We start from the raw sequence: 24,538 nt of genomic DNA on the forward strand, positions 1-24,538 counted from the left end.
ATTGCGTTGAGCTAAAAATATTGTTTAGTGATGATCAGAATAAGTAAAGAGAGAAATGTCTGAGTACGTTCAGTTTTGCTCAGCCGTTTGTAAATCAAATAACGTAAGAGGTTTACCAGCACAGTCATTCATAATTTTTCTAAGGGGACGTTTCGTAGTCTACTGTTGATATCTTTCTTGCTCCTTCCCTCATGGGTTATTTTGCTGTTTAGGTAGCAGAATTCCTTAACCTCATCTACTTCGTGCTCATCCATCCAGATGTTAAATTTCTTGCTTTTCTTAATGCCGCTTGTTCTCATTCAGTCCGTCTTTCTTCGATTTTCTCTCGGTCCTAATACAGTACTCATTAGATTATTCATTTTGTTCAGCAGATCCTGCAATCCTTCTTCACTTCCACTGACAATAGAAATGTCGTCAGCGAATCTTGCCACTGACATCTTCCACATTGAATATTAGCACTATAGAGCCTTCCTTTATTTCCGTTATTGTTTTATTTATGTATACATTGAACTGTATGGCCGAAAGACTGCTTACCTATTGTGGAGCGGCGGGTGGAATTACTTGTTAATATATGTATGTAGAGTGTAATGTAGAAAAGATGCATTTCCCGGCCGATTAGCAACTTATGTGGGGCGGCGGGTGGAATAATTCTTATTTATGTTTTGTATTTATACTGTTGTTTGCCGTTCTCAACACTGGCTCTCTAACTACAATATTGGCAACCAGAAAGTGATTAGCCAAACGTGAAGCCTGTAGTTAGAATTCCTAGTGCCCACTTCATCCAAAAACTTCAGTTATTGCTACAGCTTATAGCTCTGAGTAATTAGGAGATTGTCTGGGATTCATAATCAAAAACGATTCTCTAAATATGTTCACTATATTCTGAAAGTCACAGACCAAAAAGAATTCCACACAATCCAACTAACAGAGCTGTTCAGAGTGTATTGCGCTGATACAACTATAACTGTTCAAATTAAAGTGAATGCTCAGCATAATTTGATGATAATGCTCATCAAACGCCACACTAAATAATGGTAGAATGTCTGTCCCGCGACGGCACGTGAAAATACGACATACACAAACTGAAGATAGATCATTAAAGTCATCCCAGAATTAACACTTCACTCGAAAACGATTTCATGGTTACGCGTATCCTGAGTAACTTATTACGGCATCCGAGGCTGTTTATAGCAATGATACCGACGCGACGCGACTCCCGGCACAGGTGGTGTGCTATTCAGCGACTGGAGGGAACTGGGGCATTTTCTCTCTCGCGCAGCGTTCTTTTATATAAAGCCCCGGTGCGGACCTCTAAGGGAACGCCTGATCAATTCCGCTCTCCCGACTAGCCGCTGGGCTAGTAATGCGCCACTTTAAGTTATTGAATAAATCATCGCTTCCTTTGCTGATGGACGATGAAGCTCTCAATTTAAATTTGCATTCAGCACACAGGTAAGTAATCATAATAAAAGTCTGACGTGGATAAGTCAAATATTTTGGGCGAGAGAACTAATTTAATTACACTACACGCAGTAGACGAGCTCTGAACTTGCCCTTTGGAGATACGCTAGCGCTATAGTTTTATAGGTATTCAAATGAAACTTCTAACATCTTTATGATTATAGCGGATCTCCCTTCTAATTAAATTTAAATATCCTAGCCTTATTTATTAGCCTACTTAATCTATCTTGCTTCCTTAATTTCTAAGACAAAAACCAGAAAATCATAAATTTCAACTAAAATTTTAATTTGTGAGATCCAGAATACTGTTTCTACTAAATTATTATGCAAAAGGAATCTAAATACAAATTTTTAAGTTTCTAGCTCTTTTCTGTTGCGCCAATGATTTTTACAGAAAGACGTCCAAATTTCGAAATTGGTTAAAGTTATTGAACTGACATTTAACACATATCGATTTAGTATTACTCTGTTAGAAACGTTTCAGGTTATTTACTTGATTTTTGAAGTATTGTGCAACATTTATGACGTCAGAGCTAGTTACAGCGGACTAGGCTGGCACACAATGGAAAGACTGATGTGAATTTTATACGGCGTGAGTAGGCTGCTTCCCTACATCACCCTCTACTTAATTTGTTTTTTATTGTAAATGGAAAAGAAAAAGAAGAAAAAAGATAATTACAAAAGGGAAGCAAGAGTACAGCTTAACTCCCTATGAAAAATTAATATTTAAATGTAAGCATATAGAAATATTAAAAAGAAAACTGATTACCTACTTCAATTATTTAAATTGCTGGCATGTTCACTGCCTTTTAAGCAACATTATCACTCAAAATTTAAGCAAAATCAATGAAACACTTTGGCATACATATTGCCTTAGGCAGACAAACACATAAAATATGTAAAATTATGAAAATCTTAAATCCATTAATACATTTTACATACAAAAATTCAAAGAAAGTAACACAGTTATTCATGATACATAAACAGATAATTATATCTTAGCAGTCTTTTCTAAACCTGAAAGAAAATTTCACAAATCAAGACAATTTCATTTTTACACATGTGGTTGTAGCCGCTTTGGCTGGCGTTCTACACTTCCATTCACGAGGGTAGAGGAGGGGAAGTTGCTATGGTGTGCGTCCTTCACGTTCACTCTAAATTACATGGGGAAAGGGGAGGGGTCACTGTGAGTTGTGTCCAAGTCACTCCACGCATTCACGCAGCTACCAGGCTGCCATTATCTGGTTTGTCCTGTAGAACAAACAAAAAGACTGCCTCAGACTCTGTTCACTTAATATCTAAGGGTGGATCACAATGAAAAGGGGATATACACATTTTATCTTTCAATATGTTACTGGAACAAAGTTAACAGAACTTTTTCAATTTTACTCTCACGGTTACTTAACCGAATAAAATCGGTAAACAAATGGCTCAAAACGCCGTTAGTCACGTACTAGAGAAAATTGATGCCCAAGGCATACAATCATAAATCCTATTTAATCTCAATTTATCATTTCTGGGCCGGAACACTGAACCAATGCTCGGTACATTCTTGAAACATTTGTATTTCATTTACTTAACTGACTAATCTTCGATTACCTTACTCCTAGAGATAGTATGAGTATATTTGATTAGTAGTTGTCTTCTCAGCTTCTTTGTACATGTGAGTAACTTGTGGTAATAGTACAGTTCTGAGTGTTCAAAACACACTACGTTTAGTTGACTACTAAATCCACTTATTGGTCCTCTGTTGCTGTGTCACTTCCACATCTGCAATTATGTACTTACTTCATCGAAGTGTATTTATGCTGAGCTATAAATAATGTTTCATGTCTGCCATTATGTACTTATTTACTTTGCTAGTGTGTGAACGTAAGTAATACTCACTCCATTAAAGCTTAAAGCATAGGATAGCACATTTATTTCATATCTATAGCGTATTGCAGCTGATCAGTTTGCTCACGTGGCAATCCATTTCCACTCGATCGGATGCTGAAACCTCAGGTAGTCTCTCTCGACCTACCACTAAAGTGCATTAAGTAATTATGACCAAGCGTAATGCCAAATTCCTTAAACCTATAGGACACCATGAGCTGCTCTGTGTCATCTAACATAAGGGTACCTATGGTCGCATTCACGCCTCCAACTCAACCTCAATATGTGTAGGTGTTTTCTGTCACACACTACACCAAATACCGGCCAGCTCCTACCTTATAAATACGTATTTCAAGGACGTGGCCTTCACGTCTCAACCACAAACCACAAACACTGTTTAATTCTATTACACTGCCATTCCTTGCTACACAAGATGATTTATTCTTACAACTTACCTGCATATTTTTCATGACACTAAGCAATCTCTTTTACTATTAATTATTTAGCTCTACAGCATACAATAGGTTTCACTGCCACTTCAGATCCTGCTTATAAACGAACTTGTATATCTTTTTTAAATATTATTGTGGGACCATTTTCAATAAAACAACACTTTGTACTTACAATATTACCAGGGTTCTATACATACTCGTTACTCAAATACATTTGTATCTTAATTACGTTATACTTCTCTATTGTTTATGTCACTGTTAGGTTTGCCACACTAGGTATTTTCTTCACTAATCGGTGGATAGAATGGTTACAGAACTCATGGCTTCATAGCCATGACGGAAAATTTTTGTATGGCAAAGAACGAGTCGAAACTTTGGTGGATAGGAAAGAAAATTTCACACAGCTGGGACTGCACAGCTGCCACACTGTGTAGAGGTTACAGAACAACCTCCTCCCTACAGAATTCATTCTCTAACTATGAACTTCTTTAGGTCGATCACGTTCCTGAGACCTAATAGCTTTTTACTCTTAGGGTACTCTAGCCTATATGCATTAGCATGTGGTTTTCCTATGATCCTGAAAAGTCCTTGGCATTTACTAAGATCAACACCTTTGTCCCAATATCTCCTACTTTTCAGAACTCGTATAGGCAGCTCCCAAGTTTCATCATTAGTTACTACATGTTTATCAATAAAAGGTACCGTAATTACTCCGGTTATCGGAAAGACCATTTTTAACTGGCTTCTTTCAAAGTCAACAACACTCTGGTATTTTGACAAGAAATCTATGCCAATTAAAACCTCAATACTGAGATTATTTACAATTAAGCATGGATGATCAATTAAATTACCATTAATGTTAAAGGGCAGCAAAGCTTCTTGCTTTACCGTTTTTGACATCTTGTCAGTAGCACCAATTATTCTTAGTCCTGATACCCTCATTACTGTAAGCTTGTCTTTACCAGGTAACGCATCAAAGAAGGATTGAGATATTGCACTCACCTAACTTCCACTGTCTAAGAGACAACGTACATTGATACCCAACATATTCACTATTATTATAGGGTGGCTTATTCTAGTTTGTACAGGTGGTTCCTCAAACTCATCCAATAGTTCCTTTTGGATTTGTCTCCAACTAAAGTGGTCGACATCTGTCTTCATTACATTTAGGTCAAAGTGTGTAGGGGTTTCCTGAATTACATTTTCAGCTACCTTTTCAAGTCGGTCTATTAATTTCAAATCGAAACACCGCACGACTTCATTACATTTAGTTTGCTGAACATGACCCAAATTACTGTAATCTGAGCGATTCTGCGCCTCCAGACTAGGCATAATACTAGTTACAGCTAAACTACTTTCACTATTATCGTCGAGTTCCTTCTCAAGTGACAACTGGTCACAGCTACTGGGTTCATCGACCCCGAACAGACTACCTTTTCGTTCTCACTTACCTCCTGTCCTAAATCTATTAGTTCAGTATAAACATCCTGCACAGGCATTTTAGATAAGAGCACATCATCCTCATCGTAAATATAAGCATGAATTTGTTCTGCTGCTTCACCTGACAATTTAGTATTTTGTAGCTCTTCCCTACCGTTACACTGCTGCGACTTCTCTTTCTCTTCCCACTTAGAAAGCGTCTCTAACACGGTATCTATCAAATACTGTGAGTGATCTAATATTTCTGCTGTATCCTTAGATGCTACCGACCCTTCATCCACATGTTCAGTTTGAGTATTCTCATCTGTCCTACCAATTACTGTAATTACTGGCTTATGAGAAATAACCGCCTGGTGAGCGCCAGTGTCCTCATAGACGGGAACTAGTTTTCCTGTCTCGGCCTACTACTGTTTCCTTTATTTCCATTATAGTTAACTGGCACAACATTGCTTTCCGCACTGTTGTTTACCTGCATAATTTTGTTTGGAACAAAATTACTATCATTAGGATGCCATTGTTGGTTCTGATAATTATTTCTCCAATTCCTACCTCTCTTAGGATGGCGAACACCTACTGTTCTGATGTTTACATTGCCATTCTGCTCGTTCTTAAAATTACTACTAGTGTTATTACCATTTCTGTTATTATGTGCTTGCTCCTCATTGGCAGCCACAAGCTCTACACGTTCCTAATATTCTATGAAACGATCCAGACTGTCTCTAGTAGCAGATATAATTCTAGTTTGCCAATACCATGGCAGTTTGGCTTCAAGACCTAGTATTATCAATTCAGGTTTTACCTTTTCGTCTAAATGTGACAAACGTGAGATCCATGACCTGCAAACTCTTTAATATATTCCTTGCCTGCATTGAAGCGTTTGCCACTCCAAAATTCTCTCAACACTTCATTTTGCTTATTACTAGACCAATACTCATTAATGAAAGCTGTTTTAAATTCCGCTAATGTTCTACACTTCAAAATAACATCAGCTGACCAACGCATGGCGTCACCTGCTAAATGGCTTCTAATAAATGAGATTTTCTCTCGTTCGTTGGTGGAATCACATCTTCAAAATCGTTCCAGAAATCTAGCGGGTGGATATTTTTATCTGGATCGAACCGCAAGAACTGCCGACACCCGATAAAAGCGGCGTTTGCGGCTACAACTTGTTGCATACTACCATTACCAGAAGTTACTGAAGCTACTTTACTCTCAATGTTAGCAATGTTAGTACTAATATTTTCTACTCTCATTTCAACATTATCTACTCTTTGCACAATATGAGTAGTATCAGTTTTGATTGCATCTACTTCTGCTTGACATATGTTTACTTTTATATTAACATCTTTAAACCTATCTGAGAACAGTTCAGATTCCGCCTCGATCTTTTCTGTTAACTTGTGCTCCATCTTCGCATCTTCCATTTAGAAGTCTTTGCAAACCTCAGCATTTTCGGATTTTACTGTTTTATACATTTCAGAAAATTGTTGAGCAACCTCTTTCTTAATATCCTCATGGTTGTAATCAATTTTATAATTTAAACTGCCCACATCATCTTTCAACTTATTGCAGCCAGACTTGAAGGAAGTTTCTAATTCAGCTTTATTGGATTCTAATTTATTGTCCATTGCCTCAAATCGTTTATTAAAATTGGTTTGGCTGGCCACAATCTCATACTTTAATTCAGCTGTCATTCTAGCATTACTGGCCGCTATTGCTTGTAATATTACATTTAAATCATTAGCCCCAGTATCTTTGGGTTGCTCACTAGCTGGCATTTTATCACACTCAGGTGACGAAAAACTAGCTCCAACACCAGAATCATCAAAACTAAATAAAATTTTTGATGGATCAGTCATATCTAACTTCTTCTTTTTAAACTCTACCATCTCTGATGACTGTTCCATTATTAATTCATCAGAGAAACTATCATCCAATAAATTAACAATTTCTGATATCTGCTTTACTACAGGGGTCTCTATTATTGAATCATTGCCCCTTTTCACACTCCTGTCAGGAGACAATACTTCATATTTCACATTAACATTACTATTTTCATGCATATTTACACTTGAATCGTTGTCTGGATTTACAGTTCTCTCAACAGACATAGGTTCTGATTTAAGTTTAACCTCAGTTTCTTCTGGCGGTTCCATCGCCGATAGTCTTTTAGTGCAGGTTAGTGAAATTTTTAACAGCTTTTCACTTTACTTAGTTCCTTCTGCACGACGTATGGCGTTGCCGGCGCGGCGTACCAGGATTACTGATGCGACGCGGCGCGTTGAACTGCAGACGGCACTTCGACGGCTGCTGTGTGTTTACGTGGCCCGCAATGCAGGCGCGGCTCCAGTTGCACCGGCGGACGACTGCGGTGAGGCGAAACTGGCTTCTCGCGATGCCGGCAGCGCCGCTAGACTCAGTGCCAGCTCCGTCATTCCAGATGCGTTGTTAATCTAATTGCGTCGTCCACATGCACACGTAACAATATCACTGTTCTATTACCCAGTTGCAGGTCGCATTTCACTCCCGAATACGAATATTTAAAAATCACTTTCACTTTTACTCAGTTTCTTTCCCGGCCGATACGCCATATGTGGGGCGGCGGGTGGATTTATTTGTTAATATATGTATGTAGAGTGTAATGTAGAAAAGATGCATTTCCCGGCCGATTAGCAACTTATGTGGGGCGGCGCGTGGAATAATTGTTATTGTATGTTTTGTATTTATACTGTTGTTTGCCGTACTCAACACTGGCTCTCTAACTACAATATTGGCACCCAGAAAGTGATTAGCCAAACATGAAGCCTGTAATTAGAATTCCTAGTGCCCACGTCATCTGGGAAACACATTTATAGCTACAGCTTATAGCTCTGAGGAATTAGGAGATTGTCTGGGATTCATAATCAAAAATGATTCTCTAAAAATGTTCACTATATTCTGTAAGTCACAGACCAAAAAGCATCTACACAATTCAACTAACAGAGCTGTTCAGAGTCTATAGCGCTGATACAACTATAACTGTTCAAATTAAAGTGAATTCTCGCCATAATTTGACGATTATGCTCATCAAACGCCACGCTAAATAATGGTAGAATGTCTGTCCCGCGACGGCACGTGAAAATACGACATACGCAAACTGAAGAAGATCATTAAAGTCATCCCAGAATTAACACATCATTTGAAAACGATTTCATGGTTACGCGTATCCCGAGTAACTTATTACGGCATCCGAGGCTGTTTATAGCAATGATACCAACGCGACGTGACTCCCGGCACAGGTGCTGTGCTATTCAGCGTCTGGAGAGAACTGGAGCCTTCTCTCTCTCGCGCAGCGTTCTTATATATAAAGCCGCGGTGCGGACGGCTAAGGGAACGCCTGATCAATTCCGCTCTCCCGACTAGCCGCTGGGCTTTGCTGATGGCCGATGAAGCTCTCAATTTAAATTTGCATTCAGCACACAGGTAAGTAATCATAATAAAAGTCTGACGTGGCTAAGTCAAATATTTTGGGCGAGAGACTTAATTTAATTACACTACACGCAGTAGACAGGCTCTGAACTTGCCCTTTGGAGATATGCTACCGCTATAGTTTTATAGGTATTCAAATGAAACTTCTCACATCTTTATGATTATAGCGGATCTCCCTTCTAATTAAATTTAAATATCCTAGCCTTATTTATTAGCCTACTTAATCTATCTTGCTTCCTTAATTTCTAAGACAAAAACCAGAAAATCATAAATTTCAACTAAAATTTTAATTTGTGAGATCCAGAATACTGTTTCTACTAAATTATTATGCAAAAGGAATCTAAATACAAATATTTAAGTTTCTAGCTCTTTTCTGTTGCGCCAATGATTTTTACAGAAAGACGTCCAAATATCGAAAATGGTTAAAGTTATTGAACTGACATTCAACACATATTGATTTAGTATTGCTCCTGACATGCTAGAAACGTTTCAGGTTATTTACTTGATTTTTAAAGTATTGCGCAACATTTATGACGTCAGAGCTAGTTACAGCAGACTAGGCTGGCACACAATGGAAAGACTGATGTGAATTTTATACGGCGTGAGTAGGCTGCTTCCCTGCACTATCTTACACCCATTTTATTGAGGCCACATTGTTTTTGGTTTTTCACTCTTATTATACCCTCTTGATCTTCGTACATGTTGTATATTACCTGTCTGTCCCTGTAATTTATCCCTATTTTCTGTAGAATTTCAAACATCATGTACCATTTGATACTGTCGAACGATCCCTCCTATGAACAATTCTTGGTTTTTGTTTAGCCTTGCTTTCCTTATCAACCACAACGTCAAAGCTGTATCTCTTGTCCCTTTACCTTTCCTAAAGCCAAACTGATCTTCGTCAGACACAGCTACAATTTTCTTTTCCTTTCTTCAGTGTATTATTCTTGTTAACAACTTGGATGTAAGACCCTTTAAGCTGATATTGCGACAATTCTCGCACTTGTCAGCTCTTCCAGTCTTCGAAATTGACAGGATGATATTTTTTCCAAAAGTCAGATGGTATAGCACTAGACTGATGCATCCTACACAGAAAAACGAATAGTCCACTTGCTGCCATTTCCTCCAATGATTTTAGAAATTCGGACGGACTGTTATCTATCGCTTCCGCCTTCTTCGATCCAAATCTTATAGAGCTCTTTTAAATTCTGATTTAAATACTGGTTCTCCTATACATCATACATCGAGTCCCGCATATTCTTGTAGCACGTCATCAGACAAGAGTTCCCCCTCATGGACGCTTTCAATGTCTTCTTTTTGTCTGTCCACTCTCTCCTCCTCTGCATTTAACAGCGGAATTCCCATTCCACTCTTAATATTACTACCGTTGTTCTTAACTTCGCCGAAAGCTTATTTGGACTTCCTATATGTTAAATCAGTCGTTCTGACAAATCACTTCGTTTTCGATTTATTCACATTTTTCCCGTAGTCACTAAGTTCCTTGCTTTTCTTGGATTTCCTTCTTTCATCGATCAACTGAAACATTTCGTCTGTTATCCGTGGTTTCATCGACGTTAGCCACTTCGTGCCTATATTTTTCCCTCCAATTTGCCTTAATGTCCTTTCCAGGGATGTCTAATCCACTTCAACTGAACTGTCTACCGAGCTAGTCAGTATCGCAGCATCTACAGCCTCAGAGAAGTTCAATCATACCTCTAAATTACTTTGTACTTCCATAACCCACTTCTTTGATCAGTGATTTAGCTTGACTAGTCCCTTAAACATCAGTCCACACTTCATTAGCAAACTGTGATTTGTGTTTGTATCTGCCTATGGGTATGCCTTACAATCCAGTAACTGATTTCGGAATCTCTGTCTGACCATGATGTAATCTAACTGAAATATCCCTGTAGCTCCCTCCCTTTTCAAGGTATACCTCCTCCTCTTGTGATTCTTGAACAGAGTAATCTCTATTATCAGCTGAAGTTTATTAAAGAATTTAATTATTCCTTCTTCTCTCTTATTCCTTGTCCCAAGCCCACATTATCCTGTAACGTTTTGTTCTACTCCATCCTCTACGACTGCATTCCAGTACTTCGTGACTATGAGATTTTGATCTCCGTTTATGTACTGTATTGTCCTTTCAATATGCTCATACATTTGCAACATTTCTTTATTTTCGGCATGTGACGTCGGTATGTACAACTGAACCACAGTTGTCGGTGTTGATTTGCTGTCCATTCTGATAAAAACAACCCTAACACTGAACGGTTCACAGCAACTCACTCTCTGCCATTTCTTCCTATACATAACGAACCCTACTCCCGTTATGCCATTTTCTGCTGCTCTTGATATTACCCTATAAGTATCTGACCAGAAATCCTTGTCTTCTTTCCATTTCACTTCACTGACGCCTACCATACGTAGACTGGGCCTTTGGATATCTCTTTTCAGATTTTCTACCCTCCCTACCACGTCCTGCCTCCTGACAGTCCACGCCCCAATTCGTAGAACGTTATCCTTTCGTTGGTATTCAATCTTTTCTCATGGGCACCTCTCTCTTGGCTGTCCCATCCTGGAGATCCGAATAGGGTACTATTTGGAATCTTTTGACAATGGAAAGATCATCATGATTCTTTTTCAATTACAGGTCACATGTCCTGTGGATACACGTTATATGTCTTTCATGCAGTGGTTTGCATTGCCTTCTGCATCATCATGCCGTTGACCATAGCTGATTCTTCCGCCATTAGGGGCAGTTTGTCACCCCAAGGACAAGAGAGTGCCCTGAACCTCCGTTGGCAGAATGAGAGTGACTTTTTAAGCCTGGAGTCTTCGGCCAGCAAAACTGATGATTATTTTTTTGTTTACAATTTAAGCGGTGGCTGGAATCTAACCCGTAACGGAGGATGTTTTGATTACTAATAAGGGCCGGACAGAGTGGCCGAGCGGTTCTAGGCGCTACAGTCTGGAACCGCGCGACCGCTACGGTCGCAGGTTCGAATCCTGCCTCGAGCATGGGTGTGTGTGATGTCCTTAGTTTAGTTAGGTTTAAGTAGTTCTAAGTTCTAGGTGACTGATTACCTTAGATGTTAAGTCCCATATTGCTCAGAGCCATTTCAACCCACAAAGGAAAATAAACCTAGACCACAGTGAACCTCTTATTAATTGCGTTTAAAGGCAGCATTTGAGTCTTCGAATGTATCAGAGATGTATGGTTTCGGTACAGAATGTTTTGACAATATTTCTGTAAGTAGTTATTGTCAGCTCATTTGTTTGTGAAACAGACGTAACTACTCTTTTGTGGTAGTTGGCTAGCTAGCAACATAAAGAAACAGAAATTTACATGGAATGGTGTATAATATTTAATTTACTGGAGCTGTTGAAATTATGTAGTATTTACAAGAGAGGCACGAGGCTGTCCACAGACGTCCTGCGTAACGTAAGTACTTTACTTCCAATTGTTGTGCGGTCTGTGGACTCACCCGCAGAAAACTATAATGCAGTTATTCCGTTGTTTTGTGGAGCAACGTTCTCTCAGTTACAAATTTTTTCTAAATTTCCTTTCATGTCTTACATAGTGTGCCCTTTCAGAGTGTAGTGTATTCATTTATGACCTGCAGAATGAAAACAGGTCATAAATGAATACACTACACCCTGAAAGACCACACTATTTAGCACATTAAAGGATCTTTACAAAAAAAGACAGCACAAACAGATAAAGTCTACACACACACACACACACACAAAGAGAAAATGTAAACAAAATTCAAGTTGGGCGCCGAACTCACCGGTGAACAAATGAACACTGATGGGCTGGGACACACAACAACCATAATTACACTGTGTTTTGGTGAAGTGCAAAGTGCTTTTACGACCTTATTTGTGAAAATACGTGTTATATTTGCACGTGCTTCAGAATACCTCACCATGATGTTGAGAATAAAAGGGTTTGCATCACGAAAACGTAAGTAAAAATGAACATAGGCGCGAAATATTGCGACGTACTAAATTACGTTTACAGCATAAAATGATAGGTTAACTCCCAACAAAATATCTTATCAACATAGTTTGGTTGCAGATGACAAGCTGCCTGTACCAAATAATGCAGAAATGGCCCTGAAAAATCATGGACACCAGGTGTAAAGGTATTAACAAACAGAAAAGAATTGTTGTTTGAATTATATATCCACATAATTTTGTAATGACTTAGTAAAACTGTTCACATTACAGATTACATAAAACAGAAACCCACTGATGATGGCACAGCGGTGCTGAAACATGTTTGGGAACTTGGAGAAATCGGTGTTTCGCATAACTGGCGGACCGTACATCCAACAATTTTAACTGCAAGTACGGTAAACACAAGGAGCTGCAAATCCAAAGGATGAATATCTACGTTCTGTTCGCTGCAAGCTTTTGTCTTGATATCATCTTTACGTATTTAGATTAGACGTCGAGGAGCAGACATTTTTTAAAGGCTATATAAATTATTGTGAGCTATATTCATAATATGTTATTGCTTTAAGCCAAGTGTGCTACAGTCGAACAGCATGTTCTTGTATTATAACTAGTTTAGGCGTTTATCTAAAATTGTGAAATCTAGAAATTTTACGTAACTATGGTTACATTTATCTAAGATTAGACTTGTAGAAACATATTTAAATTTTAAGGTAATTTTAGGTTGTACTGGTACTACATTAGTTTTCCATGCTGTGGCATTAAGTTCCTCTCTGTGATTGGCCACACTATTTTCTTTTGTACCTGACCTTGCTACCATAACAACTTATACCCACAGGTGCCGCCCTTTACTTCACATGCACATGGTGGGCCGACTGTACCGGTACCAGCAGTAAATTCGCGGTCTTAACTGTCGCCGCAACATTGGTCACGTGACCCTCTACAGCCCGATGATACCTGCCGCCGCTGTCCACGCACCTAAATAGCCCTATGCCCTCGCTATCCTACGAGGGTGGGGGAACTAAAGACCACGATCCACCAAGCGAAAAGGCAGCAAGGCGCACCACGTTCCATAAGACGGTTGGAGGCAAAGCTCACTGGCGCCCGGCTCAGTCCTCCCTCCCTTGAACAGAAACTGGAGAGAATGTAGGGGAACCTGGCTTCGTCTGTTCCTCGGTGCCCCGGTTGTTTACAGCTGGCAGCTGGGTGATGTGTACACCAACGACCTTATCACTCGAATTGTCCTGGACCGGGAATGTGACTGGAGAAAGTACATAGCTCATCCCGTAGGGATTAAAATAATGGTGCAACATTCTAGACGTAATCTCGTAGGGGCCCTTACTCCGCTCCCAATTTTTTAAAAAATAAACCAAATCAGCAAACACACAGTGTGATGGAACGCCTACGTCCGTTACATCAAGTAGTCTCCTCTCTGTGTCCTCTCAAGAAGTTGTTTCTCTCAGTTTCCTAATTGCTCTTAATCATCTCCAGTTTTCCTTTGAAGGATTAGCATTAATTGACCACACACTGGATAGTGGTGAGTTAACAGGAAAGATGAAGACTGGAAGGAGTTGACTTGTGAGCTTCGCGGTGTGCGGTGTTCATCGCACAATTAAGGCATCATATCAACTGTTCTCACCGTATCTCCACACTGGAATGTAAGTATCAATGCGGACTTCAAATTACGATTGACGCGTTCTGAAATGAAGCCTGGGGATGATGCGGTGTGCTAGTTACACGGCGCATAGCATTGCCAAAGCAGAAATATTCCCGTAACTCCTAGATAAGAAGGCCGCTATTATTCATCAGCATCCTAGGAGCACCAGAAATTGAGAAAACCAGTGATAAATACTGGATTGTAATCTTCGTAGTGCCTGATTTACTAGGAAGTAGCCACACGATCACGGAGAACGCGCCCACCATAATCAGAAAGTACCTGTTCCTATGCTTAGCATGCGGGAGAGGGACTAAATAATCAATGAGGTGTTGTGCTCAATGCGAATTTCATTCCTCTCTCTAAGAACTGGGATTTCGTTTCGCCTTAAGGCACTCCTGGTACTGGCTTCTATTTAAGGCTGACCAGATCAAATACTGCTTAATCTACACTGTTGTCTTAAATATCCCTAAATTAACCCCTCTCAACTTCTGATGGAAGTACTGCAAGACGGCCAGTATTAGTGCCCCCAGCGAACAGGTTATGCAGGACGTCAAAACGGAACGCAGATGTGCAAACCACCCACTTTGCTACTCTACCCGTTTTTCAGGGTCACCTGGTTATCTGTTTCCGAAAGGAACGACCTATGCTCCAAATAAAACTTAAATCTCTCGAAACCAAACAGAAATTCCAGCGCTTCTAGTTCCTAAATTGAATACCTTCTTCCCTCCACAGATAAGGTCCTTGATGTGTACTTTATGTGTTCCCTTTCGCACTTCATGCATTAGTTTATAATATAAATTGATTGTCAAAGTTACGGCCTCCCAAGGTTAAAGCTGTAGCTAAAATTGTTTTCAAAGCATCATATGAAGGCTGCTGGGATTTTCCCCAAACAAACGGTTCCCCTAAGCACCTCAATTGATGAAAAAGTTCGGCCTTTTGCGCAAAATTCGGCACAAATTTCTACTGACTTACTTAGCTAAATCTCTTGCACCTATAAAAATGGGAAACTGGTGTACTGTTACGGTCTACAACTGATCAGTCCGCACCCCATCTATTAAAACTATATTCTTTCGGTGCTAACCTAACCTTGGAAGCTTTAACGGTGAGTCAGGCTTCCTTCAGTCGTTCAGTGACTTGTCCATTATGCAAAAGAAGTTTCCCAAATGTACCACTATACAAGTGACAATATCACTGAGATAGTTTTAGACCCTCTTATACCCAAGGTCCCCCTATACAGAATTCAACAAAGGGCATGGAATGGCTACTCCAGTGGGAAGACCATGTGGGAATAAATTCCAGTCTGAATGATTAGATTCTTTGGCCAGCGGTAATGGTTAAGATCGAGAATGGAGAAATACTAGGCGCTGGAAAACCTAGCAAAGATATTGCGTAGGTCACGTAGTGGCACAAATTCGGATAATCTACAACTGATCGGTGCCCCTGTCCATCCGGTTTCGCCGCCAAACTTATCGGAGAGACATAGGGCGAAACCGATGACATAAACAGAAATTTTCAATTTCCCGGATTTGGATCAAGTGATGTCAACAGTTTGAATGAATTGGGTAAGCCACTGACCACCTCTACAACCTGAGTGCCAAATTTTCGTTAGTTCCTTGTAAACACAGGAAATCGTTAGGCAAAAATTTTCTACGGTGTGTACTTATGCACTACTTTGTGCACACTACCGAGTGTAACAAGGTTTCGTTTTTCTACCTTATGCGATAACGTGCACAGAACGTGTTTCAGGGACTCACTTTAGGTGTGGTCAGTGCTAATCACAAAATCACGGTTGAAAGCGGTAAAAATAATGTCAGCTTGCTGAAAAGTGCTTTCAATTATAGTATGCATTCGATATTTCCCATCTCCATCTGTGAAATGTATAGTGTGTCCATCAATTATCTTTACAACTCAAGACTTCATTACCTTTAAAACTACACTAGATATTAACAAACGGTTTTCAACATGTGGTAACGCAGCTCATAATGTTTGTTTTGTCACTAACACACATCAATGCCTTTACCCTTAGTGGTATGGACACTGTCTAGTACGAATTCCATTTCTCTCTATGTACGATTCAAGATCTTCTTGGTGACATGTTGAATTTCATTGCGAATACTAGCTTTCATGTCCTGTAGGTCTCTAACCTCGGGTTGGTACACCAGATCTTTTACAAAGCCCCACAGGAAAGATTCTACTGGTGTGCGGTTAGAGGATAGTTTTACCCATCGAATTAGATTATCTTCTTCAGTTCACCTAAGGGGACTTTTCATGTAGAAATCGACGGATCAGTGAGTGGTGTCCCTTTCTTCTGGGGTATGACATCAGTCTGCAGGCGTTCCAAAAGCAGACTTTTATTACATGTTCAAGAAGACAGCAGCGATGACGGCAGACTCGATGAAAAAGAATGGACCGATGATGCAACTGTGCATCAATCCGCTCCTAACACTGACCCTGGGACTATTTCTTTCCATTCCAAGTGTAGTATGAGGGTACTGTTAACCCCATACACTTACGTTATGACAATTCAGTTTGCCAGGTGACCGCCTGCATAGCTGAGTGGTCGGCATGTCACGATGCCATGCGGGAGGTCCAGATTCGATTCCTGGCTGAGTCGGTGATTTTTGCCACTTGGGGACTGGTGTAAGTAGGCTGTTTAGGTTTTGATGTTGGTAACGTCACCTAGCGCTCTGTATGAAAATCACTGGCTGTGCTGTGTGCAGCCTGTGGCTGGTTGGCATTGTTCGAATATTCACCATTGTAGTGTTGGGCTGTTGGATGTGAACAGCGCATAGCGTTGCGCAGTTGGAGGTGAGCCGCCAGCAGTGGCGGATGTAGGGAGAGAAATGGCAGAATTTTGAGAGCGGACGATATCGACGCGTGTCCATCAGAAGGAGTAAATTTGTAATATTGGATATCACGAACTGATATATATATGATGACTTTTGAACACTATTAAGGTAAATACACTGTTTGTTCTCTATCAAAATCTTTCATTTGCTGATTATGCCTATCAGTAGTTAGTGCCTTCAGTAGTTGGAATCTTTTATTTAGCTGGCAGTATTGGTGCTCGCTGTATTTCAGTAGTTCGAGTAACGAAGAATTTTGTGAGGTAAGTGATTCATGATAGTTTATAGGTTATTGTTAGTCAAGGCCATTCTTTTGTAGGGATTGTTGAAAGTCAGACTGCGTTGAGCTAAAAATATTGTGTGTCAGTTTAGTGATGATCACAATAAGTAAAGAGAGAAATGTCTGAGTACGTTCAGTTATGCTCAGCTGTATGAAAATGAAATAACGTAAGAGGTTTATCAGCACAGTAATTCATTAATTTTTCTAAGGGGAAGTTTCACTGGGTGTTGTGTTGTCTACCTTTCATTTCATTTCATTTTAGTTTGCCGTATACATAACACACTTTCTCTCCGGAGCAACAAATATTTTCCAAAAAATTATTGTTTGCGTTAATCTTGCGTAGGATATTCACTGCAGACTGTTAGCTCTGCTGTTTGTCCGCAGGCTTTAATGCCTTAAGCACATGCACCTTGTAGGGATATTGCCGTAGCCTCTTGTGCATGACGCTGTGCGCTGTTGATAATCTCATTTCCCACTCTCTGCCATTCGTACGCACTGATTTTGTCGCACTTTTCGGGACTTTCCGTTGACGAGTTTTGTATACCTATATGAAACCCATTGCACACAGTAATTTTGCAGCGAACGTAAAATCTGCGTTGGTCGTATTCTGAAGCACTGACTGCACTTGCAACCTAGTACTCTTCTCGTGGTCACTTTCTCGTTACGACGATGACAATCTACAAATCGATCGAATGTCAGTCTACGAGGGTAAGTCAATTATTATCCGCAATTTAGTTATATTGTTGTTAATTTTGACAGTACTGTGGTTTTAAATTGATGACGCATGCTTTGTTTATTTGTTGTTGTATCTTTGCAATTTTCAAGCCGCTAGGTTAGTTTCGTTATCGCTGCCGTGCTGTTAATCGCGGCTGCTCCGCTGTCTATTTGCACCAAAGAATAGCTACGTTCAGTGATCCGCTTTATGTGGTCGGAAGGCGTATCCAGGGCCGAAATTCATCGGAGACTTTCGGTACAGTACGGGAACAGTGTTTTGATACAACGGAGTGTCACCGAATGGACTGAAAAATTCTGAAATGATCACACAAGTGTTACGCACGATGAAGAAGCTGGACGTCCTTTTGTCTCCACAAATGAAGAAACCACTGAGCGTTCACGTAAAATCATTATTTTAGACATACGATTAACTATCGATGAAGTGGCAGCACGTTGTCAGCAAACTAGTCATGCTTCTGCCTGCGAAATCATTCACAACAGACAGTTGCATAAACAAACACGAAAGAAATGTTAGGATCGCTATGGTAACGAAGGGGACGACTTCTTAGACAGGATCTTTACTGATGACGAAACACGGGTCCATCATTACGACCCTGAGAGTAAACGACAGAGTATGGAATGGAAATATCCAAATTCACCGTGGAAGAAAAAGTTCAAGACACAACCGTCCGCAGAACTGATGCTTGCGGTTTTTTGGGACGCACGAGGTCCAATCTGGAACGTTATGGGGAAAGGGGCACAACAATAAACAGTGTATGTTACACCCGTGGTCTAGGGGTAGCGTCTTTGATTCATAATCAAAACGTCTTCGGTCCCGGGTTCGATCCCCGCCACTGTCTAAATTTTGATCAATAATCAGCATTGGCAGCCGAAGACTTCCGGCATAAGAAGTCAGCCTCATTCTGCCAACGGCCTTGTCAAAGAGGAGCGGATAGAGATTCAGGGCACTCTCTTGTCCTAGGGGTGGGCAGTTGCCCCTAAAGGCGGAAGGATCAGCAATGATCAACGACTTAAGGATACAGAAGGCAATGGAAACCACTGCATTAAAGACACGTAACGTATATCCACAGGGCATGTGGCCTGTATTTAAAGAAGTGTCATGATGATCTCTCCATTGGCCAAAGATTCCGGAATAGTCCCCCATTCGGGTCTCTGGGAGGGGACTGCCAAGTGGGAGGTTACCATGAGAAAAAGATTGAATAATCAACGAAAGGATAACATTCTACGAGTCGGGGCGTGGAATGTCAGAAGCTTGAACGTGGTAGGGAAACTAGAAAATCTGAAAAGGGAAATGCAAAGGCTCAAACTAGATATAGTAGGGGTCAGTGAAGTGAAGTGGAAGGAAGACAAAGATTTATGGTCAGATGAGTATCGGGTAATATCAACAGCAGCAGAAATCGTATAACAGGTGTAGGATTCGTTATGAATAGGAGGGTAGGGTAGAGGGTGTGATACTGTGAACAGTTCAGTGACCGGGTTGTTCTAATCAGAATCGACAGCAGACCAACACCGACAACGATAGTTCAGGTATACATGCCGACGTCGCAAGCTGAAGATGAACAGATAGAGAAAGTGTGTGAGGATATTGAAAGGGCAATGCAGTATGTAAAGGGGGACGAAAATCTAATAGTCATGGGCGACTGGAAGGCAGTTGTAGGGGAAGGAGTAGAAGAAATGGTTACAGAAGAATATGGGCTTGGGACAAGGAATGGAAGAGGAGAAAGACTAATTGAGTTCTGTAACAAGTTTAAGCTAGTAATAGCGAATACCCTGTTCAAGAATCATAAGAGGAGGAGGTACACTTGGAAAAGGCCGGGAGATACGGGAAGATTTCAATTAGATTACATCATGGACAGGCAAAGATTCCGAAATCAGATACTGGATTGTAAGGCGTACCCAGGAGCAGATATATACTCAGATCACAATATAGTAGTGATGAAGAGTAGACTGAAGTTCAAGACTTTAGTCAGGAAGAATCAATACGCAAAGAAGTGGGATACGGAAGTACTAAGGAATGACGAGATAAGTTTGAAGTTCTCTAACGCTATAGATACAGCAATAAGGAATAGCGCAGTAGGCAGTACAGTTGAAGAGGAATGGACATCTCTAAAAAGGGCCATAACTGAAGTTGGTAAGAAAAACATAGGTACAACGAAGGAAGCTGCGAAGAAACCATGGGTAACAGATGAAATACTTCAGTTGATTGATGAAAGGAGGGAGTACAAACATGTTTCGGGAAAATCAGGAATACAGAAATACAAGTCGCTGAGGAATGAAATAAACTCCTGGAAATTGAAATAAGAACACCGTGAATTCATTGTCCCAGGAAGGGGAAACTTTATTGACACATTCCTGGGGTCAGATACATCACATGATCACACTGACAGAACCACAGGCACATAGACACAGGCAACAGAGCATGCACAATGTCGGCACTAGTACAGTGTATATCCACCTTTCGCAGCAATGCAGGCTGCTATTCTCCCATGGAGACGATCGTAGAGATGCTGGATGTAGTCCTGTGGAACGGCTTACCATGCCATTTCCACCTGGCGCCTCAGTTGGACCAGCGTTCGTGCTGGATGTGCAGACCGCGTGAGACGACGCTTCATCCAGTCCCAAACATGCTCAATGGGGGACAGATCCGGAGAACTTGCTGGCCAGGGTAGTTGACTTACACCTTCTAGAGCACGTTGGGTGGCACGGGATACATGCGGACGTGCATTGTCCTGTTGGAACAGCAAGTTCCCTTGCCGGTCTAGGACTGGTAGAACGATGGGTTCGATGACGGTTTGGATGTACCGGGCACTATTCAGTGTCCCCTCGACGATCACCAGTGGTGTACGGCCAGTGTAGGAGATCGCTCCCCACACCATGATGCCGGGTGTTGGCCCTGTGTGCCTCGGTCGTATGCAGTCCTGATTGTGGCGCTCACCTGCACGGCGCCAAACACGCATACGACCATCATTGGCACCAAGGCAGAAGCGACTCTCATCGCTGAAGACGACACGTCTCCATTCGTCCCTCCATTCACGCCTGTCGCGACACCACTGGAGGCGGGCTGCACGATGTTGGGGCGTGAGCGGAAGACGGCCTAACGGTGTGCGGGACCGTAGCCCAGCTTCATGGAGACGGTTGCGAATGGTCCTCGCCGATACCCCAGGAGCAACAGTGTCCCTAATTTGCTGGGAAGTGGCGGTGCGGTTCCCTACGGCACTGCGTAGGATCCTACGGTCTTGGCGTGCATCCGTGTGTCGCTGCGGTCCGGTCCCAGGTCGACGGGCACGTGCACCTTCCGCCGACCACTGGCGACAACATCGATGTACTGTGGAGACCTCACGCCCCACGTGTTGAGCAATTCGGCGGTACGTCCACCCGGCCTCCCGCATGCCCACTATACGCCCTCGCTCAAAGTCCGTCAACTGCACATACGATTCACGTCCACGCTGTCGCGGCATGCTACCAGTGTTAAAGACTACGATGGAGCTCCGTATGCCACGGCAAACTGGCTGACACTGACGGCGGCGGTGCACAAATGCTGCGCAGCTAGCGCCAATCGACGGCCAACACTGCGGTTCCTGGTGTGTCCGCTGTGCCGTGCGTGTGATCATTGCTTGTACAGCCCTCTCGCAGTGTCCGGAGCAAGTGTGGTGGGTCTGACACACCGGTGTCAATGTGTTCTTTTTTCCATTTCCAGGAGTGTTAATAGGAGGTGCAGGGAAGCTAAGACGAAATGGCTGCAGGAAAAATGTGAAGACATCGAGAAAGATATGATTGTCGGAAGGACAGACTCAGCATACAGGAAAGTCAAAACAACCTTTGTTGACATTAGAAGCAACGGTGGTAACATTAAGCGTGCAACGGGAATTCCACTGTTAAATGCAGAGGAGAGAGCAGATAGGTGGAAAGAATACATTGAAAGCCTCTATGAGGGTGAAGATTTGTCTGATGTGATAGAAGAAGAAACAGGAGTCGATTTAGAAGAGATAGGGGATCCAGTATTAGAATCGGAATTTAAAAGAGCTTTGGAGGACTTACGGTCAAATAAGGCAGAAGGGATAGATAACATTCCATCAGAATTTCTAAAATCACTGGGGGAAGTGGCAACAAAACGACTATTCACGTTGGTGTGTAGAATATATGAGTCTGGCGATATACCACCTGACTTTCGGAAAAGCATCATCCACACAATTCCAAAGACGGCAAGAGCTGACAAGTGCGAGAATTATCGCACAATCAGCTTAACAGCTCATGCATCGAAGCTGCTTACAAGAATAATATACAGAAGAATTGAAAAGAAAATTGAGAATGCGCTAGGTGACGATCAGTTTGGCTTTAGGAAAATTAAAGGGACGAGAGAGGCAATTCTGACGTTACGGCTTATAATGGAAGCAAGGCTAAAGAAAAATCAAGACACATTCATAGGATTTGTCGAGCTGGAAAATGCGTTCGACAATATAAAATGGTGCAAGCTGTTCGAGATTCTGAAAAAAGTAGGGGTAAGCTATAGGGAGAGACGGGTCATATTCAATATGTACAACAACGAAGAGGGAATAATATGAGTGGACGACCAAGAACGAAGTGCTCGTATTAAGAAGGGTGTAAGACAAGGCTGTAGCCTTTCGCCCCTACTCTTCAATTTGTACATCGAGGAAGCAATGATGGAAGTAAAAGAAAGGTTCAGGAGTAGAATTGAAATACAAGGTGAAAGGATATCAATGATACGATTCGCTGATGACATTGCTATGCTGAGTGAAAGTGAAAAAGAATTAAATGATCTGCTGAACGGTATGAACAGTCTAATGAGTACACAGTATTGTCTGAGAGTAAATCGGAGAAAGACGAAGGTAATGAGAAGTAGTAGAAATGAGAACAGCGAGAAACTTGTCAGGATTGATGGTCACGAAGTCAATGAAGTTAAGGAATTCTGCTACCTAGGCAGTAAAATAACCAATGACGGACGAAGCAAGGAGGACATCAAAAGCAGACTCGCTATGGCAGAAAAGGCATTTCTGGCCAAGAGAAGTCTACTAATATCAAATACCGGCCTTAATTTGAGGAAGAAATTTCTGACGATGTACGTCTGGAGTACAGCATTGTATGGTAGTGAAACATGGGCTGTGGGAAAACCGGAACAGAAGAGAATCGAAGCATTTGAGATGTGGTGCTATAAGGTAAGGAAGGAGGAGGTTCTACGCAGAATCGGAGAGGAAAGGAATATCTGGAAAACACTGATAAGGAGAAGGGACAGGATGATAGGACATCTGCTGAGACATGAGGGAATGACTTCCATGGTACTAGAGGGAGCTGTAGAGGGCAAAAACTGTAGAGGAAGACAGAGATTGGAATACGTCAAGCAAATAATTGAGGACGTAGGTTGCAAGTGCTACTCTGAGATGAAGAGGTTAGCACAGGAAAGGAATTTGTGGCGGGCCGCATCAAACCAGTCAGTAGACTGATGACCAAAAAAAACGTTACAGTGAGATGCTTACTGCCAGGCTAAAACTTGCAATTCGAAGTAAACGCCGAGGACATCTGTCAAAAGAGTTGTGTTATAGCACGACAATACCCGTCCGCATACTGCTGCCCACGCTGCTGAAACGCTCCCAAACTCAAATTTGAAGTACTGGATCATCCTCCATATAGTCCCGATCTTGCCCCTTCTGACTATCACGTGTTTGGTCAACTCAAACAGGCATTAAGGTGCCGTCGATCTGCCTCGGATGAAGCAGTGAAAGATGCGGTGCATTCCTGGTTCGCAGCTCAACCGAGGACCGTATTTTATGAGGGCATCAGGAAGCTTGTACAACGATGGACCAAGAACGTTGAAACGCAAGGAGACAACGTCGAAAAATGATGTTCTTTTAAGTTTAGAATAAAATTCTGTAACTACTTTGCGGATAATAACTGACTTACCATCGTTTTTATCGACTGTGATTGGTCGTGTCTTGTCCCCCTCCAAATGTACCACTTTCCCACATTTTCATTTTTTTTCTTTTTTTTCAGGGCTATTGATGATCCGTTCGTTTCCAATGTTCGCAAGTTCCAGTTTCGGTGCTTCTTGACTGACATTACTAATTTTACGTTCATTTCAAAGGTTATAATCCGGTAGTCAGAGCGCTTAGTGACTGTTTCATATTCACTGCTAGACAGTGTCGTGGGTGCTTCCAAAATGGTACGACCAATTTCAGATTCACAGATTTCGATTCCTTCCAGTGCACTACCTCATGATTCGTTTTCCTGATATAGTTCTTCGATATCAAGCGTAGTCAGTTCGAATTCAGCTCCAAACATCGCTCGGCAGTGGCAGCTTATATACTTCGATGTGCCGAGAAAAAGACGTCTACTTCTTTTGTGCACCGAA

This window comes from Schistocerca cancellata, chromosome 8, assembly GCF_023864275.1.
Source record: "Schistocerca cancellata isolate TAMUIC-IGC-003103 chromosome 8, iqSchCanc2.1, whole genome shotgun sequence".
Classification (NCBI taxonomy): domain Eukaryota; kingdom Metazoa; phylum Arthropoda; class Insecta; order Orthoptera; family Acrididae; genus Schistocerca; species Schistocerca cancellata.